Source organism: Temnothorax nylanderi, unplaced genomic scaffold, assembly GCF_030848795.1.
Source record: "Temnothorax nylanderi isolate EJ_2023f unplaced genomic scaffold, tnyl_v1.0 TNYL_tig0258_pilon, whole genome shotgun sequence".
NCBI lineage: Eukaryota > Metazoa > Arthropoda > Insecta > Hymenoptera > Formicidae > Temnothorax > Temnothorax nylanderi.
This window is the reverse complement of record NW_027249320.1, coordinates 141,758-157,730: the sequence shown is the minus strand read 5'-3', so window position 1 is coordinate 157,730 and position 15,973 is coordinate 141,758. Positions and strand designations below refer to the sequence as shown.

At 34.2% G+C, this 15,973-nt stretch overlaps 1 protein-coding gene across 4 annotated transcripts in view; it reads left to right on the top strand.

Annotated features, from left to right (window-relative positions):
- The window catches only part of LOC139780034 (uncharacterized), a 200,439-nt gene that overhangs the window by 67,049 nt on the left and 117,417 nt on the right, over window positions 1-15,973 (top strand). The window contains exons 3-4 of one of the 4 annotated variants that reach the window (XR_011720086.1): window positions 996-1,142; window positions 3,508-4,703. The exons of 1 other annotated variant lie outside the window; for it this stretch is intronic. The gene's annotated coding sequence lies outside the window, so the exon portion shown is untranslated. Of the gene's footprint in view, window positions 1-995; window positions 1,143-3,507; window positions 4,704-15,973 lie in introns of those variants that run through there. 2 more of the 4 variants (XR_011720085.1, XR_011720087.1) reach the window with 2 other exon arrangements.

Below are 15,973 nucleotides of genomic sequence, written 5' to 3'. Positions count from 1 at the left end.
TCCGAGCACTGCTCTATATGATCATATGTAATTATATATAGTCATATATAATCGCATATATGAACATAGAGATTATATATATGTAAATATATATGTATATATGTAAACATAGAGATTATATATATGTAAATATATATATATAATCATATATGACTATATATAGTCAATATGTATTGAAAAAAAACTGTTAACTTCAATAAGAATAAAGCATTGATAAATTAAGTGTATATTTTTTCAAAAGCTATAGAATCAAAAGTGAAGTGATTTATCCCATTTAGAATAAGCGGCTTTTCTATGCTTGAAAGCTCACTAGCCTAGTTTTCATGTACTCACCGGAGCGCCTTAATCTCAACAAACTGAAAATAATATAATCATATATGAACTTATATAGTCATCATATAAGATTATATATGATCAGATCACAATATTGCATCTCAAAGTATCCGATAGATGGTATTCGATGGGAATTGTTTTTCGTATTTAAAATTTGACGACACACTTAAAAAATAACACTTGAAAATAAAAATTGTCTGAAACTTATTTAAATGTATATGTCCTTATATATAATCTTATACAATCATATATGACCATATAAGCTCTTATCAGGACAAAATTCATATATGAGCATATAAGATCGCTTCTTATATGAGCATATAAGACATTAAGAGATATTTTTTTCTGGGTATTTAAAAAAAAATAACATTATACGATTTATATTTTTTAAATTTATTTATAATGATATAACTCTATTTATAATCTATTGATATATCTATAGCGTATATATAAACAACAAAATGGTTTTTAATTACGATTTTCGCGCGTCTTCCGAATACGAAATACGCCGGTGATAAACGGTTTAACATTAACGTATAGCGTTTCGAGGCTAATAAGAGAACATTGTAATTTTTTCTAGGTAAGTAGTAGTAAATGTAGATATATGTACGAGGTGAGAGAATGATAGGATTGCGTGGGTGAATGATTGTATGGTGTCGCAGGTGCAGCATCAGCCCCATTGTCACCAGCACTGACTGGGGTATCTACTGCCATGCTTCTTCTCTCTCTGTGCTTTGTATTCGTGGCCATCTGAGCCCCCTTCATGAAGCTTCCAGACGATCCGGCATGTTATGATCTCCCCTTATCACGTGAGTTCACTCACAGTATTGCACAGTCATATATCATATTAAAAAGCTAATTGGAATAAATATTACATGTATAATGCCACTATCATATATAGGGTGTACAAAAAGTATTGAAATTCCTTAATTTTACGAAAAGTACACATTTTCGAAAAAAATGTTTTATACAAAAGTTGTAGGGTTTTAAGTGACGTATTACCTAGCAATATCAGTATAACCTTGAATAGCGTTATCAAGGTTACGTAAAGATCACCTTGAAATTTTTAAATAAAAACCCCCATTTTTTATTGCATACTTATGTAGTTTTTCAACCTCGAGAGCTTTTTAAAACACTGTAATAAAATATTTTTTTATTAAGTACTTTTCGAATTATGGAACTTGAAAGCCAGCATTAGCATTACCCAAAATGTATCAACTAGAAATCACACGGATTTACACCTCCTTTGTGTGCGTGCGTGCGTGCGTGCGTGCGTGCGTGCGCGCGCGTGTGTGTGTGTGTGGTGTGTGTGTGTGTGTGTGTGTGTGTGTGTGTGTGTGTGTGTGTGTGTGTGTGTGTGTGTGTGTGTGTGTGTGTGTGTGTGAGCAGAGATAAGGATTTCACAGTTCGTCACACTAGCCCAAACCCTTATTGCTATGTGTGCGTGTGCCAGCAGAGATAAGGACTATACATACACGCACACGCACACGCTCACGCACACGCACACGCACACGCACACGCACACGCACACGCACACGCACACGCAAACGCACACGCACACGCACACGCACACGCACACGCACACACACGCACACGCACACGCCCACGCACACGCACGCGCACGCACACACGCACGCGCACGCACACACACACACACACACACACACACACACAAAAGAGACGTAAATCTGACCGTGTAATCTCTACTTGGTATACCTTGGACCTTGGGTAATGCTAATGCTGGAAGTACTATAACTTTCAAGCTCCATAACTCGAAAAGTATTTAATAAAAAAATATTTTGTTATAGTCTTTTGAAAGGCTCTCAAGGTAAACTACATAATATGCAATAAAAAATGGAGGTTTTTATTTAAAAACTTCAGGTGATCTTTATGTGATCTTGATAACACTATTCAAGGTTATACTAATATTACTATGTAATGCATCACTTAAAACCCTACAACTCTTGCATAAAACATTTTTTTTTAAATGCGGTTTTCGTACAATTAAAGGGTTTGAACACTTTTTGTACATCTTGTATAATTGTCACCGTTCGCCATTTTAAACAAGAAAGAACGTGTGACAATGATACATTCTTTGGATTATTATTTAGAGTTTCTTCACATTTTAGATGTTAAAGTTGAGTTAATCTTCAATAAATCCTTTCTATTCATATAATAGTTTTAAAATATCACTAAGAAATAAGACTGGAGAACACCAATTGATTTTTGAGTGACTCGTGAGACTAACACAGCTTAAGCATTGACGCAAAAGTTGTAATACATTATTTTCATTAGAATATAAATAATTATATTCGACACGAGCTGAAGAGCATGTTAAGAAGGAATGCAGTTCAATATATATGTCGTAGGCAAATGGTTATTTTAGGAAAATAGCTTCTGACTAGGCAAATGCTATCTGCCTGGCCAAATAGCTTTCACCATTTATTCTTGCTATTTTCCTAGTCAAATGCTATTTTCCTAGGCAGATGCTATTTGACTGAACCGCTGTTAGGCAAATGGTATTCCGCGAAGCATGCATTGGTGCACTTCAGTGACGCGCTTTAAACAGTTAAATACTTTTAAAGCGCGTCACTAATCTATACGCCGAAGGCGTGTTCTAAAATCAGTGAGAAGTTGTCGCGGGGCATGTTCATGGTCGCTACATCTCGTCGGTAATATGACAGGAATCATAACCTAATTCCTGTCAACTTTAACGATTAATATCTCGCTTCGCGGGGCAGAGCGACACTTTTTTCTGCCAGATTCTTTCGTTTCGTGCAAAAACGCGTCGAATAAGCCTAATTTCATCGATTTCTGTGCTGGGGTAGCTAAACTGAAGAATTACCCACCAATGCATGCTTCGCGGAATACCATTTGCCTAACAGCGGTTTAGTCAAATAGCATCTGCCTAGGAAAATAGCATTTGACTAGGAAAATAGCAAGAATAAATGGTGAAAGCTATTTGGCCAGGCAGATAGCATTTGCCTAGTCAGAAGCTATTTTCCTAAAATAACCATTTGCCTACGACATATATATATATATATATATACGCCTCTACTGATTATCTAAGTGCATGCAATTCTCTACTTCTATTTCTGAATTTTATACGACGTATCTTTTTTGAATTATACTACCTATCTCTTTCTTATGGTCTTTATATCTTTTGATCTACAGGGAGTATCAGACTATCAGCCCCACCTGATTTTTTTTGTAAACGCCGAGGATAAGAAGTTGGAGAGAAATGTTAAACCTCAAATTTTATCGGAAGAATCGAATGAGGATATTTCCATTTTCTGGAACTGACCGGATGTAGTGGCAACTGGGATCAACTTTGAACTCTTAACTGAGAACATATGTCGTGTAGGGTAGAGCTTGTTGGATAGAGCTTGAAAAAAGAACCGTTGAGGAGAAATGACTGGAAAATTGAAAGGTGTTGGGTGGTGTTGAAATAATAATACAAAGTTTCGTATCCGAAAAAAAGAAACAGCTTTTATTAGACCCTACATGTGTTCGAATTATGTGGATGCAACAGGATTGCTGTCCAGCTCATTACGCTTTTGTGGCTTGGAGTACTATGGATCGGCGTTTTCGTGAAAGATGGATTAGTGAAGGAGGTCCTGTAGATTGGCCGGTCCGATCTCCTGATTTGACATCCATGGATTATTTTTTATAGGGACGGATAAAAAACATTGTTTACCAACAACGTCCAACGACAAGAGAGGACATGAAAGAGAGTATTCAGGAAGCATGCCATCGTTAAGTGATGTGGAAGTCCTTCGAGCTACAGAACTACAGATACCATCAGAAACTGAATCCGTTTTTGTTTGAATCAAGATGGAAGACAACTTGAACACTTGCAGGGTCTAATAAAAGATAGGGGAGATGTGGGTAAAACGGCCTTAAGCAATAAATTGATCTTACTTCCAAAGGAAACCATATTCGGATTCAAAATACCGTCAGGAGTGTTTAGTAACATTAGTGTTAATTGAAAGAATTAAATATAAGCAGCCTTTACAATTTCAAAGTCAGTAACAGACGAAAAATTGTAGGTTTGCATTTTGGCCGTTTTACCCACATTCCAAGGGTAAAACGGCCATTGCGCCATTTTTTATCCTTGTGGTATGTAAAACTACAGAAAGATAGGCCTACTTTAAAATTGATTTAGGCTTATAGTTAGTAGGCAAATAGTCAATTTGTATTTGCATGAGTCACAAATAAATTTTCCTGTCTCAGTGTTGGCACAGTCCTCATGGCACCATTTCCAGCTTTTTACATATTTTTTCCCTTCCAGTCATTCCTCCACGATTTTCTAACTTTTATCCTCATTTGTTAAACTTGAAATTACAAATAAAGTGAAAGAGTATACGAGATATCGTGCATTGGTGTAAAAAGACCCTGACCGTCTTACCCACAAGTGAGATTGGCCGTTTTATCCAAAAGTGCAACCGCATGAACAAAGTATAAACAAAATCTTGAGTGAACTTAAATCAAACATTTCTGAAATGTTTCGGCTTTCAGGTTCACTAGATAAAAAATGTATAAATGATTAGAAACATTGCATGGAAAAAAGAAAAATACCAAATGAAACTTGGACTCACCTTAGATTAAAACATATAAAAATAGAAAATTACTTATTTTGTCCTCACAGAAGGCGTCATTTACTCTACCATGCACTAGCGACCTTTACAACATTTAGTCTCCCGATTATAGCGTTGTGTATTTAGTAAAAACTAGGGGAAGGCCGTTTTATCCGTTTTACACACATCTCCCCTGTTTTCTTTTTCAAATACGAAACTTTGTGACACTTTGTGTTATTATTTCAATTTTCCTCATCATCACCTTTTAATTTTCCAGTCGTTTTTCGTCAACGTTCAAAGATACTGAGATTATGTTAAAAAAAAAGATATTTTTTTCAAGCTCTGTCCAGTGATACCCTTGCACGACAAATGTTTCCATTTGAGATTTCAAAGTTAACCCCAGTTGCCACTACTTCCGGTCAGTTCCGGAAAACGAAAATACTCTCTTCGATTCTTTGGATAGGATTTGGGGCTTAAAATTTCTCTCTAACTTCCTGTCATCTCGCGTTTATGCAAAAATCGGATGGAACGGGTGATCTAATACACCCTGTATATAAAACATAAATTAAGCAACAACTATAATTCAAAGATATACATTATCTGTTCATAATTTTATTATAACTTGATAAGTTGTTTGAACACATAAATATAGTATAAATATAAATATGAACATAAATAGCAATTATCTGAAAAAAGGATATTTTCCAAATTATTTTATCATATTTAGGAAGATATTGATAAAAAATAACTAAATAAATGTAATAAGATAAATAAATTTAAAAAAATTAATGAAAAATTATTTTGTGCAATTATATGTATAGATCTTTGAAATCAGGGATTAATTTTAAAATGTATATATTAGTTTTATTTATCTATTTTAACTTCTTAATTTTTGAAAAAGGATAAGATTATATAAAAAATGTCCTATGTAAAAGTTAATATACTATTACATAATTATATACTGCTCGACTTTTTTGTGTTCCATTTTCGTGACGCGTCATCCAAACATACAGTTATACAAATGATTATAGAATCACACGTGCTAATGTTATCAAATTGAAATTTTAACTGAAGGTAGAGTATGAATGTAGCTCTCGGTCTACTGTAGTCTCGTTTTTACAGTGTTACCAGTTGTTGAGAAAAAAATTCAGTCTCATTACTTTTTAGACAGACCACGTGTATTTAATAAATAAAATAAAGTAATTTTTAGTTGATTAATTTTGTTAAAATTTAGAATTTTCTTCATTTTTGCAGCCGGTGCTATTATTTTGCACATAATTATATATTTAGATTTAAAAAAATGCTTATAAATACGTTTTCTTTATTTTTTAGTCGAAAATTACGTATTTAAATAAATTTCTGCCAAATAACTGAACTTCTTTCTAATTTATATTTACTCGTACATATTTTTCACAATTATATTATTCTAAAAGCATCAATAATTGTTAAATTAATATGTTTCTTATCGTATTAATATACAGCGAAATTTCTATAGATCCATGCTTGGTTTTTAATAAAAAATTATATATTTTTACAATATAAACTAATGATGGTAACAAAATGTTTAAGAACAATAAAAAATTAGATTCTACTAGAAAACCACAAAATAATTATTTTATTAAATTAAATAAGTTTTTTTACAAAACAAAATATAAAATTTCTATAGTTCCACTGATATATTTTGCAAATAATTACTTATCCCAAATCATGCCAATAATAACAAGAAAAAATGTTGCCATGAGCAGCGACGGTGGATCTTTGATGATATGGGCAGCTTTTAATTATAATTCTAAGACACCGATTTGCAAAATTACAACTAAAATGAATGCGAAGACATATACAGAAATAAATAATCAACGGCAATGCGAGTCAGGCGCGGTAGGTACTTGGTGCGCAAATATAGAAATTAATAAGTAACGAATTACAGTGTATATAATACACACATACATATATATATATATATATATGGGGCATTCTTTCTCAAAACAGCCACCCCTCTGCGCATTTTATTTTTGAAGATAAAATGCTTTGCGAGGTCTTAAAATTTCCGTCGAAAACTCAATTTTTGGATGCCGTATGGCGATTTTCATTTACATTCAAGGGTGGGGCAGTATGACCAAAATATCGCTCAAACCACCCTAAAAAATAGGAAAGTATGCAAATAACATCTAAAATCTTAGCAGTTTCTATCAAATTCGATGCAACTTTGAAACAAAATGGTTTATGACATCCAATTAAATAGTTTTCAGACGTTACCCCCCATTATAATCAAAATCAACCCTTCAAAACCACCCCTGAATCATCATTTCGACAAATTGACAATTATTCTAAAACAGAGTAAAAAAAATTGAAATAGAGTTCACGGGCCGTGAAATTCTTTCGGAATATATTTCAATCAAATTCACCCCCATAAGGATCATAACCAATCAATAAAAGTCATCCTTAACTATTATGCTGGAAAATTTGTAATTATCAACCCTCGGCTTCAGCTTTACCCGATGTACACCACGTGGAGGTAGCCGATTGGATTTTGTACATCATGCGGCCCTGAGAAGGGCCGTTTGGATTTTGTAGATCATGTGGCCCTGAAAAGGGCCGATTGGATTTTGTAAATCATGTGGCCCTCAAAAGGGCCGTTTGCATTTGGCTCTGCGTGTGTGGTGTGTGTGTGTGTGTGTGTGTGTGTGTGTGTGTGTGTGTGTGTGTGTGTACACATGTTCGCAAGTTTCAGTGTTGTATATCTTCTTTAACTTTTTCCATGTGGCCACCATTCGATTCCATGTTCAGCATTAGAATATCTCTTGATGATGACTTGTTTATTTGGTTTGTCTGAAAGAACGACAACCCCATGGTTCTTATTTATTTCTGGAACAGCTGGAGCATTTTCAAACCTCTTATTAATTTTCCTTCTCATTTTCTCATGATCATTCTTGCTAAAGTAAAAAATGTTTATTGTTTGAAAATGATCTTTTGCCCAAGCGAAAAGAGATTCTGATGTTAACATTTCACATCCTGGTTTTGCAAGGAGACTTGTTCTATAAGATTCCCTTTTAAAAGTTGCACCAATGCCATCATAAGCACTTTTTCCATGAGCAGTTGCACTGTAATGCCATTCTGCTTCTATGCCAAAGTCTTCTTTATGATGGATTAGATTAGCAACCTGGTATCTATTTTTAAAATGTTGTTTGGCACCGTCTGTTATGTAAATAATTTTATTTACATCCTTTACTATCTTCTTAATTTCTGGGATTAATAACCCTTGTACAGTGTATACAGCTGCGGTATCATGTTTCAGGCTCGGTGACAAAAACACATTACTCTTGTGCATTAATTGGTCGTTTTCCTTCCAATAATATATAACATTGAACACCGTGCATTGATTATTATTGAAATGGAATGCTTGGGAAGCGTCTTGGCAAACATAGGAATAATTTTCGGAAAAGTCAAACATCACAATTACTTCATCCTTGCGAAGATTCAGCTTCTTTTCTGCAATAAAATTCGACTGTTCTTTTGCAATAAATGAATGACTTTTGAGAATTTGTAATTTAGTGCATAGCATGTTCATATAATCGTCGGTTTTCAATGTTTGCGTCAACAGGGTTGATCGATCAGTTCCAGCCCATACAGAACATTGTACCTCTAAAATCTGCGACGCTAGTAAGATTGAACTTAGCTTTTCGGAAAATTCGGCAGTGCCTGGACATTTTTTACAATTATCAAGCCAGCAATCGGGACTAGGCTGTTGACAAATTATTTTACTCAAACAATCTTTATAATTGTTAATAGGCATTTCTGTGTCCTTCGTAAGTACTTCTACGTCAATAGCATCTAGCATCAGTTTCACGTTCTGGTGAATGATACAGACACATACAGAGTGTGTACCAGCAGCACCAGCAAGGATACAATTTTTCGGCTTTAATTTAGCAAATGCACTAAAACTAATTTCATATTCTGCATACGAATCCTTAAACAGAGCGTATAGTTCTTTCAAACTTAATAATAGGAGTCGTTTCTGAACTAGCGTTCGCTTTCCATCTTTCTTCACAGATACGACATCCTTCATCCCGGGCATCAATCTACTATTAAGGTCACTGGTATAGAACTCAATTACCTTATCAACAGTGATTTGGGGTAAACTTTTTCCGCATTTTTTGGTTGTCTCACCTAATACACCGCGAATTGATTTTAATTCTTTTGATTTTGCTGCGGAATGTCTAGTCGTGTTAAATTCTTTTGCTATCTTCCTGATGCTCCAGGATGATGGAGCAGTAGTCAAGATTCGCAACCGAAGAGGATCATTCAAATCGAGACTATTGAATTTCTCTTTCAGACCATTCAGCATTTCTTCTAGCTCTTGTTCTCTATTTGATATCAGACTGTCGTCATCATCGTCAGAAGTGTATGAGGTATCAACAACCATTTCTATTGAACTGTCACCAAAGCCTAATGAAGAGGTACAATTATTGGATTCATCTATATACAGGTAATCTTTCACCATCTTTGTCTGAAACCTTTTATAACAATTGGAGCAAATCATAGAGGTTGGAGGCAAATTAGGAAATTGCTGTAAAATTCGACCAGACATTTTTCTTAGAGATTTGCCTATATGACCTTTTTCACCAGGCTTCGTGAAAAGATTTACGCATCTATCCTTATGCTGAGCACCGGACATTTTTCAAAAGTGTTTAAAAGCAAAAAAATTAGGAATTTTTTGCAGGAATCTAAAATTAACAACAAAAAATACTATTGTTTAGATAGAATCGATAATCCTGGTAAAATAATAAAACTTCAAGAATGAAAATAATATAACTTCCAAAACAGTAGTAACAAAACTTCTAAAATACAAAATACTAAAACTTCTTAAATGTAAGTGGCAGTACCTACTTCGAAATCCAAATAGTAGAATATTCCAATTCGAATGGAAAGCAATATCCGATTTGCAATAATTGAACTTTGGAAATACGAATAGTTTTCAGTTAGGTGATAGAGTAAACTGCAAGAGTCTGCTCACCGCGCAAACCAAGCAGTTAGGTTTGTCGCCGCCAGATGCCGTCGCAAAGCTCGTAGCTCTACGCGACGGCATCTGGCGGCGACAAACCTAACTGCTTGGTTTGCGCGGTGAGCAGACTCTTGCAGTTTACTCTATCACCTAACTGAAAACTATTCGTATTTCCAAAGTTCAATTATTGCAAATCGGATATTGCTTTCCATTCGAATTGGAATATTCTACTATTTGGATTTCGAAGTAAGTACTGCCACTTACATTTAAGAAGTTTTAGTATTTTGTATTTTAGAAGTTTCGTTACTACTGTTTTGGAAGTTATATTATTTTCATTCTTGAAGTTTTATTATTTTACCAGGATTATCGATTCTATCTAAACAATAGTATTTTTTGTTGTTAATTTTAGATTCCTGCAAAAAATTCCTAATTTTTTTGCTTTTAAACACTTTTGAAAAATGTCCGGTGCTCAGCATAAGGATAGATGCGTAAATCTTTTCACGAAGCCTGGTGAAAAAGGTCATATAGGCAAATCTCTAAGAAAAATGTCTGGTCGAATTTTACAGCAATTTCCTAATTTGCCTCCAACCTCTATGATTTGCTCCAATTGTTATAAAAGGTTTCAGACAAAGATGGTGAAAGATTACCTGTATATAGATGAATCCAATAATTGTACCTCTTCATTAGGCTTTGGTGACAGTTCAATAGAAATGGTTGTTGATACCTCATACACTTCTGACGATGATGACGACAGTCTGATATCAAATAGAGAACAAGAGCTAGAAGAAATGCTGAATGGTCTGAAAGAGAAATTCAATAGTCTCGATTTGAATGATCCTCTTCGGTTGCGAATCTTGACTACTGCTCCATCATCCTGGAGCATCAGGAAGATAGCAAAAGAATTTAACACGACTAGACATTCCGCAGCAAAATCAAAAGAATTAAAATCAATTCGCGGTGTATTAGGTGAGACAACCAAAAAATGCGGAAAAAGTTTACCCCAAATCACTGTTGATAAGGTAATTGAGTTCTATACCAGTGACCTTAATAGTAGATTGATGCCCGGGATGAAGGATGTCGTATCTGTGAAGAAAGATGGAAAGCGAACGCTAGTTCAGAAACGACTCCTATTATTAAGTTTGAAAGAACTATACGCTCTGTTTAAGGATTCGTATGCAGAATATGAAATTAGTTTTAGTGCATTTGCTAAATTAAAGCCGAAAAATTGTATCCTTGCTGGTGCTGCTGGTACACACTCTGTATGTGTCTGTATCATTCACCAGAACGTGAAACTGATGCTAGATGCTATTGACGTAGAAGTACTTACGAAGGACACAGAAATGCCTATTAACAATTATAAAGATTGTTTGAGTAAAATAATTTGTCAACAGCCTAGTCCCGATTGCTGGCTTGATAATTGTAAAAAATGTCCAGGCACTGCCGAATTTTCCGAAAAGCTAAGTTCAATCTTACTAGCGTCGCAGATTTTAGAGGTACAATGTTCTGTATGGGCTGGAACTGATCGATCAACCCTGTTGACGCAAACATTGAAAACCGACGATTATATGAACATGCTATGCACTAAATTACAAATTCTCAAAAGTCATTCATTTATTGCAAAAGAACAGTCGAATTTTATTGCAGAAAAGAAGCTGAATCTTCGCAAGGATGAAGTAATTGTGATGTTTGACTTTTCCGAAAATTATTCCTATGTTTGCCAAGACGCTTCCCAAGCATTCCATTTCAATAATAATCAATGCACGGTGTTCAATGTTATATATTATTGGAAGGAAAACGACCAATTAATGCACAAGAGTAATGTGTTTTTGTCACCGAGCCTGAAACATGATACCGCAGCTGTATACACTGTACAAGGGTTATTAATCCCAGAAATTAAGAAGATAGTAAAGGATGTAAATAAAATTATTTACATAACAGACGGTGCCAAACAACATTTTAAAAATAGATACCAGGTTGCTAATCTAATCCATCATAAAGAAGACTTTGGCATAGAAGCAGAATGGCATTACAGTGCAACTGCTCATGGAAAAAGTGCTTATGATGGCATTGGTGCAACTTTTAAAAGGGAATCTTATAGAACAAGTCTCCTTGCAAAACCAGGATGTGAAATGTTAACATCAGAATCTCTTTTCGCTTGGGCAAAAGATCATTTTCAAACAATAAACATTTTTACTTTAGCAAGAATGATCATGAGAAAATGAGAAGGAAAATTAATAAGAGGTTTGAAAATGCTCCAGCTGTTCCAGAAATAAATAAGAACCATGGGGTTGTCGTTCTTTCAGACAAACCAAATAAACAAGTCATCATCAAGAGATATTCTAATGCTGAACATGGAATCGAATGGTGGCCACATGGAAAAAGTTAAAGAAGATATACAACACTGAAACTTGCGAACATGTGTACACACACACACACACACACACACACACACACACACACACACACACACACACACCACACACGCAGAGCCAAATGCAAACGGCCCTTTTGAGGGCCACATGATTTACAAAATCCAATCGGCCCTTTTCAGGGCCACATGATCTACAAAATCCAAACGGCCCTTCTCAGGGCCGCATGATGTACAAAATCCAATCGGCTACCTCCACGTGGTGTACATCGGGTAAAGCTGAAGCCGAGGGTTGATAATTACAAATTTTCCAGCATAATAGTTAAGGATGACTTTTATTGATTGGTTATGATCCTTATGGGGGTGAATTTGATTGAAATATATTCCGAAAGAATTTCACGGCCCGTGAACTCTATTTCAATTTTTTTTACTCTGTTTTAGAATAATTGTCAATTTGTCGAAACGATGATTCAGGGGTGGTTTTGAAGGGTTGATTTTGATTATAATGGGGGGTAACGTCTGAAAACTATTTAATTGGATGTCATAAACCATTTTGTTTCAAAGTTGCATCGAATTTGATAGAAACTGCTAAGATTTTAGATGTTATTTGCATACTTTCCTATTTTTTAGGGTGGTTTGAGCGATATTTTGGTCATACTGCCCCACCCTTGAATGTAAATGAAAATCGCCATACGGCATCCAAAAATTGAGTTTTCGACGGAAATTTTAAGACCTCGCAAAGCATTTTATCTTCAAAAATGAAATGCGCAGAGGGGTGGCTGTTTTGAGAAAGAATGCCCCATTATATATATATATATATATATATATGTATATATATATATATGCTGGAATATATTCCAACTTAATAAACCGCGCACTGATTTTTTGCCGGACTTGAAACACAGCTATCATTGGAACATTAAAAACCCTTTCCTGCCCCAGAATTAAATCGACGCGATTTAATTATCTAAAAACTGTAAAGAAATTATGGTAATTATGCTTAAAAGGGGGGTCATCCTCTCCGATGACCTTGACCTTGACATATGTTGTCAAGGTCACCCTCTTGAGTGACCTTCAGAAGGTTTTAGCCGGCGGTCATTGTTTATTAAAAAGTTATAAATAAAAAAAGTTTGAAAAATATAGCAGCTATTTTGAGTATTGGAAGGCATAAATGACTAATATATATGTCGAAATAGTTCACGCATACACTTTTCACGCGAGACGAGTTGTCACATGGGTTCGTGGCGCGCTTTACAAGCTCGTTTATTGTATATCGCCACAAATATTCACACAGATGATCGACTAACTTTATCTTCTTTAATACCACCTCTACTTAAACGAGCTTGTAAAGCGCGCCACGAACCCATGTGACACCTCGTTTCGCGTGGAAAGTGCGGCAGTCCCTGTTTGTTTACGTTTGAAATTCTTCATATATTTCCATGCGGCCGGACTCAAATAGTTTCGGAGATACAAGCTGAGAAAGGATAAAAGACTTCAATTTATCAACAATTTACTGCTTTAAATGTTGTGTTTTGGTAAAGCAGCGACTTTTTCGCGAAATAAAGTATTCTCTGCTTTAACAAAAAGACTTCAATTTATCAACAATTTACTGCTTTAAATGTTGTGTTTTGGTAAAGCAGCGACTTTCTCGCGAAATAAAGTATTCTCTGCTTTAAAAAAAAAACGTAATATTAGTCGCTTATGCCTCTCAGTACTTAAAATAATTGCTATATTTTTCAAACTTTTTTTGTTAATAACTTTTTAATAAAAAACGACCGCCGGCTAAAAACTTCTGAAGGTCACTCAGGAGGGTGACCTTGACAACATATGTCAAGGTCAAGGTCATCGGAGAGGATGTCCCTTTTATGCATAATTATTGCGAAAAATATTATTTCAATCATTATTTACATAAAAATTAATAATATTTAAGTAAAAGTGAATTATATGTAGATTACTTAAAGAATTGGTAATTTGTCAGAGAAAAATTTCTAGTTTGTGAAAGTTAGTATTTAGGTGAAAATGAATTAATTTCTTTTGTAAACTGGTAATTAGTAGAGGACGAGCGTGGCCTAGTAGACGGCGCACTGGTCTATTGAGCCGAAGTCCCGGGTTCGAGCCCCGGTAGAGCTAGAAAAATTATATTTGCTCGTTCTCCTCTCGGAAGGCAATGGCAAACGACCGAGAGTATTCTTGCCATGAACATTAAAAAAAAAAAAAACGTTCGGAATCAGCGTTAAACTGTAGGTCCCATATAACAATGTGTATAATCTACGTGCGCAACACATGTATATGAAGAGAAGTCACCACGCTCGGACACGAGTAATAGGACTGAGGATGAATTAGTAGAATAATATTCTTTATTATTAAAATAATTAATAGTTTATCAAAAATGAATTACTATTTATTTGAAAATTAATAATTAGTGGAAAATAATTATTAATTTTTTCAATAATAAATAAATAGTCTCAGGTAAATTACTTGTATTTTAAAAATTATTAATTAATTGAATATAAAATAAATAATTTAATTATTGCAGTTAAATGTGGTTTAAAAAAGGTAATTATAAAGAAGAGGGCTTCCTCACCAATTTGGCTGAAATTTCACAATTTTGTGTATTTTGGTACGTAAAACATGAATCTATAAGTTAAAATTGTCGCTCTCAATTAGAAAAAAAGTTATTAAGTACTAAAATTGATAGTTGCGTGGTTAGAATGACTGTCATACCGAAATGATGTAGACGCACATGATCATGCATAGTGACGTAAAAGTGCATGAAATTACGGTAATAATACAGTATAACGGCAACCTGTCCTATAATAGTCTGGCGCCTTATTTTAATTATGCGCTATTATTTGACTTGTATTTATTATACTTTGTATTTATATAGACTTTTCAATATATTAATTATTTTCTGCTTTTTAACTATATGGTTAAGAAAGATAATAGAAATAGAGTTAATGCTTTTTTTAAAGCAGAAAATAATTGGTATATTGAAAAGTCTATATAAATACAAAGTCAAATAATTGAACACACATAAAGGCGCCAGACTATTATGTGAGAAATTGCTGTTATACTGCACTATTACTGTAATTCCATGTACTTTTATGTTGGTATAACAGACATCCTAACCACGCAACAGTCAATTTAAGTAACGTTTTTCCTAAAATTGAAAGCGACAGTTTTAACTTACAGATTTATATTTTACGCACCAAAATATACAAAATTGTGAAGTTTCAGCCAAATCGGTAAGAAAGCCCCTTTCCTTCATAATTACCTTAAAAAATAATTATGTTAATGTTATATATAATATTCCCAAACGATAATTTAATTACAATTATATTGCATAATCTTAAATCTTACCTTGTTAAAAACTTCATTACCAAAGAGTTTGCCATACTCCAAAGTAAAGTCTCACACAGTGTAACAGAATTCAAAAAGTTAGTATCTAAATAGAGAGAATCGTGTATGCGCTCAATCACGAGAAAATCCATTAGCCGCCAGTCTTCAAATATCTGCAGAAAAAATCCTCTGATGACTGACAACGAATATAAAAATTCGAGGTAGTTTGCATTAAAAATATAAACTGGTTTGTCCACCACTTCCAAAAACTTTGCTATTATAATTTTTATTACGATATATTTAGATTAAATATTAATTAATCCTTTTAGAGTCTAATCTTTTTTGTGTGTGAGA